This window comes from Pelecanus crispus, chromosome 8 (genome assembly GCF_030463565.1).
Source record: "Pelecanus crispus isolate bPelCri1 chromosome 8, bPelCri1.pri, whole genome shotgun sequence".
Classification (NCBI taxonomy): domain Eukaryota; kingdom Metazoa; phylum Chordata; class Aves; order Pelecaniformes; family Pelecanidae; genus Pelecanus; species Pelecanus crispus.
The window spans coordinates 20,208,893-20,214,355 of NC_134650.1; positions in this window are offsets into that span (position 1 = coordinate 20,208,893).

The following is a 5,463-nucleotide window of genomic DNA, read 5'->3' on the forward strand; positions in this document are numbered from 1 at the left end:
CCGCGCGGGAGCGGGGCACCACGCCATAGGCCGCCCGCCCGCCCGCCCCCGCCCCCCGCCCGTGCCGCTATTGGCCGTTGTGCCGCGCGGGGCACTATGGGGCGCGTAGTCCGCGGCCCGCCCCGGCCCGGCCGCGGCGCTCGGCGGGGCGGGGCGGGGCGCAACGGCGGGTCTCGCGAGAGCTGCGCGGCCGACCCCGGGCGCGCTTAAAGGGCCCGCGGCGGGAGGGAGCGGTGTGGCCTGGGGTAGGGTCTCTGCTGCGGCGCCCCCGGCCGGGGCCACCGGCTCCCTGTCCCAGCCGCCCCGCCACCCCCATCCCCGGGGCCACGCCGCCTCAGGGCCGCCCCGCACGGGCCCCGCGGCGGCCGCCTGTCTCCCGCGGGGCTGTGTCAGCCCCCGGGCGGTGTCACCCGCTGGGCCACCTGTGTCCCCTCGGGCCGTGTGCCACCAATTTTACACCCCATGCCACCCGGCCCCCTGCCAGCCCGTGCAGGCGGGGAGCGGGGCGTGAGCCACCTCCCGGGTCCCCTGGGCCAGCCGCCGCCCCCGGAGCAGCGCCCGATCTCGCTGCTTCTGGGGGCCTGCGGCCACCCCTCACAGGGCGCTTCTCGCCCTCCCGCTGTGCCCCGTCCCTGCGGCAGCCGCTGCCCCACGGCGTGGCCAAAGCCCGCAGCCCGTGTTTCAGAAAATCCCGGTCCCTCCTGGCCTGCGGCCATTGACCTTTGGAGAAAGCCAAATGGGGCAGGAGGCACGGGGGAAGGAGATGGGGGAACATGGAAGTATTTTATCGAGCCGCAGGTTTCTCTGGCATTCTCCTTTCCGTGGAAATGTCACCTTTCTGCTGTCCTTAGCGGTGCCGGTGGCTGGGGCCGGGGGTGGCCAAGGGCAGGAGCGGCACATGGTGCCCGCAGAGGCCTCAGCTGTGCGCTCAGGGCGCTGCTCTGGAGGCACCGATGGAACGGTGAATGTCTGGAGAAGGGCAGCGAGACTGGCCAGAGGTTTAGGAGAGGCTGGGGAAACCGTGCCCAGAGAGCTGAGGGCGGAGGTGGTGGTGGCTGGGGGAATTGTGCCCCCGCAGCCCCATCCTGCATGGAGAAGATAAGCACAGGACTGCCTGGCGTCCCCAGGCAAGGGGTGAGGGCCTCCCTGCCCCACGGAATGGCTGCAGCCTGGCCCTGCAGCCCGGCTTGGCTGGGGGCATCCTCCTGCAGAAACCCCGCTCTGGGTCCCAGACGAGCAGGGGGCTCACGCCAGCCCATCCCCAGGACAGCGGGGCTCAGCTCGGGGAGCAGGGATCCCTCTGTGTCCCTGCGGTGCCTGTGGGCCGGGGCTTCTTGTATTAATGCATTATTTGCGGTGATTCGACCTTGCAGTCCCTGGCTCTTGGAGAACATATAGCAGTGATGAGCCGGCAAGCCCACCCTTGTGCCACTGCTTGCGAGGACCGCAGGGCTGTGGGGAGCCAATCCATCTCTGCAAGTCTGAGCACATGTCCAAGAACCATATCTAAACAAAACTGCAGCCTCAGTGCCTGGGTTTGCAAACCCACAACCTGCCTTTTTTTGCCCTGAAGATGCCAGGCAGTGGGTTTGCTCCCATGAGAGTGCCACAGCCTGGGGAGCACCTGTGAGCTCTGCCTCCAGGACAACCCACAATGTGACTGCCAGGAAATGTAGTGATGAAATGACAATGAAGCCATTTACTTGTTTCTTTTATTAAGTGGTAGCGGAGAGGCTGCTTCCCTGCTGCCCCCCAGGGCTGATGCTCTCCTGGTGATGCTGAGCAGGCACCAACAGCTGGATACTGGGGGGGTTCGTGGCTGTGGTGTCCCTCCCGCCCCAATCTGCTTCCCTGGGGCAGCCCAGCTCTGGCATTTGCCATCAGCCTGGTGACCACCCCTGCCCTTCCCTGGGGGCAGCCTGGCCTCCATGCTGTTCCATGGCATGCCACGGGGGCATCGTGCTCCCAGGACAGCAAGCGCTGCCATAGCCCCAGCCTGCTGCAGCCTTCTCTCCCTCCTGCACTGCCTCTTGGCTCCCCGGCCCAGCAGTAAAGCAGCACTGATGCCCTGCCAGGAGCTGGGCACTGGGCACAGCTGGGCAGCGGGCACAGCTGGGCAGCATGATCACCTGACCCACCTGGGACTCAGGCTGGAGCTGGGTTTTTCTATCAACAGGGTCATGCTGGGGAGACACTGTGAATTTCTGAACTACCTGGTTGGATTTAAGGCCGTGTTTATCTTCAGGGGCTAAGCAAGTATCAATTTCAATGCTTAGAGGTGTTTTTTTCCACATGCATCTGGTCCCACACAGCCTGTTATAATCCTCCTCAAAACAGGAGGATTATGCCTGGCTTTAGGAGATGATCTGCTGAGATGGAAGTTTCTGTGCCTGATATGAGAGGGATGGTGTACACAGATGGACAGGTGGACAACAACTTACCCCATGCTTCCCTGGCAATCCTGCCCTTCCAATTCAATCCAGGGACTCTACTCCAAAAAGTGCCCACTGAGCATCCCAGTTACCACCTCCCAGCCCGATACACCACTTTGCTGTGGGACTTTCTGCTCCAGCTTTCCCAACGCGACAGACACTGCCATCAGTTCACCCCGCAGCTCTCCCACTGGCTGGCTGACACAGATGCTGAGCAGTGCCTGACTCCCAACAGCCGGCACAGCTCCGCGGGAATGAGGAGGGAGCCAAGAGCAGCGATGAGGGCAGAGCCACTGAATTAGAGAGAACTTTCTCAATTTACTGCTGCACTATTTAAAGAGGTGTTTTGAAAAGGAGCCGTGCCTTCACAGCATGCTGGCAGTCGCTGTCTTGCAGAGAAGGGGGACAGACTCCATCTCGCTTTCCTCCTGCAATCCCCAATGAAACGAAGCATCTCCTGCCTGTACAGGGAACCCAGCGGGTCCCTGTCCTCACCAGGCATCCTCCCCCAACACAGCAGGCTGCAGCTGTCCTGAGCTGGGGGAAAATGCTTTTAGGAAAGGAAAAGAAGCCACTGCAGGCAAGTGGAGATACCCTGCACCTAGTGGAAATCTCAGCCTTCTCTCCCCTATGAAAGTCAGGCAGGAGCTGTGATACTGGAATCTACTATCCCAGTCCTGTTCGTGTTACTGAGTGCTATTATTTTAAGGCAGTCTGACTTGCAGAGCCCAAGGACACTGTGCCTTGCACTGACCTGCTCCCACCGCAGAGGACACTGTGAGAGGATGCATGTGGGTGGAAGCATGCAGCACAAACATCACTTTCATCTTTTTTCCTCAAAGAACATGTGCAAAACTTTTCTTAATTACTCTCATACACAGACCAGCAATTTATTCCAGAGCTGCAGCACTGCTGGGGCTACAGGCTTGCTAAGATGAGCATCAGCCTACATAGAAAATGACAGTGGGCAATGAATCCCAAACACCCTTTCTCCCTGTGCTGACAGATATCTTCCCAGCAGCGGGATGGCAGCAGTTAACTCCTTACAAAGGAGGAGCTAAGAACAATGCATTAAAAAATAAAGAATATCTACGAAGGATGTATTTAAACTGTGACAGGGAAACTAATTCATTCAAGTAAAGGGCAACCCCGATCAATGATTCAGGACCCTGGAGGCTATGAGATGATGATCCATCGCCTTTGCCCTGACAGCACTACGAGCCTAGAAGAGAGGTAAGAGTGTGTGAGTGGCAGCAGCGTTGTCCTGGGCTGCCCTGGCTCTGCTGCAGGAACATCTAGCTGCAGTTTCAGGGAGGCAGCACGAAAAGCTTCCACGGAGGACAGTTTTTAAACCGTTTCACTTAAGGACATTTCCTTTTAGCACCTGAAACACCCAACTCAGTTTGCTGGAGAATTCCTCCTCTTTTTCAGACTGTAGTTCTATACAGGGGATCACTTTTGACAGGAGCAGCAGCAGAGGGAAATTCAGGACAGAAATCACGTGCAATCGAGTTTTGTAAAAGAGATCATTCTCAGGAGATGCACAGCCAAGCACTCCCTGCCATTTCCAAACCCACGTATAGGACAGGAGCAGGGTTATGCTGTGACAGAACGAAGCACATAGTTTCACACATAAGACACACACAGTTGCAGACCTAGATGGCACAGGCACCTCTTGGGAGTAGCAGCTGCTGTGAACATGCACATCCTCAGCCACAGGCGTTCCTCAGAACTTCCAGGGAACCATGCTGGTCACATGATCTAAGTACATCTCAGCCTGCCATTACCTGCCTGGGACAAATAAAAGCCCTGCCACTTAAAAAACCCCAACAAAACAGGGCCTGGACCCATGCACGATGAATTTGTAACCACCCGGCTACTTGTGGAAGACCTATGTCCACACAACCAGCCAGATAAAAGCCCCACAGGCTGGCCTGCTGCACCGCACTCCGCTATGCTCCCCGTAAACAGCCACAGCAGAGCCAGGATCCCTAGAGCCCACAAACTCCCCTGATGAAAGCAAAGCACTGAGTTTTGGGCTGGAACTAATCAGTCCACCTAACATCAGGCAGCTTAACACTCCAAATTGCTGTTAAGACAGTCCCTGTACACCTGCCTCCCCCAGCATGGCACACCAAGCATGCTGCAGACTGGGCACGTAAGGCATTGCCTCCTATCTCCTCCTATAGCTACACCAGGCCCCTTCCTCACCTTCTTTTATGTCCAAGCCAAAGTGCTTCAAGCTCCCCCTCTCTCTACAGTGAGATCACTCACAACTCTGTATTTCCCCCTGCCTCTGTCCACTTCAGTGGGCTAGGCTGATTTACTCTAAAGTGGAAGCTGCTTCCAGTCTTTGCTAGGACTGCTGGAGAGAGCTCAGTATCTAACAGTCTTGATCCCTTCCAGTCCTCAGCTTAAAAGGAAAGTACACAGGATGACTTGTAGCCTTCCCTAATAGCTTCTCGTAATTAGGAGACTGTCTAGAGTACCAGAAAAAAAGAACCCTTTCCTCCCTCCTAAATATCTGAGCTGTCCAGACAAGGCAGCTGCAAAGTTTGCTTTTTCTTTCCAGTTGACTACATACACAGAGGAACAGAGACGAAAAAGGAGAAACAGATACTGTGGCAAGGATACTGCACCTCCTTGGAAGACTTTACTGCTAGATGCAGCAGTAGGTAACTACTGCTCCGAGTCTACAGCCCGTTTCAGAAGGTTGAGCCCAAGCACAAAATGCCTGAAGGTGAAGTCCCATTGCTGCTGCAGATCACAGTAGGACTTCCAGGCATCTTGCCTGAGTGCAGCAGTGATACTCTCAGAAGGATTGACCTTAATCTGACATCAGATACCTTCGTTTTGCATGTGAATGAAGCACAAATTCCACAAAGCTGCTGCCACTACAGCTGTCTGACTGTTCCACCCCAGGAGCTCTCACAGGCAGTTAACACGATCACATTCTCCATCAAAGGCCAGGATACCAAGAACTCCATGTTGGACACTTTTCTGCTTTTATTTTAAAAAAATCCAGAACGGA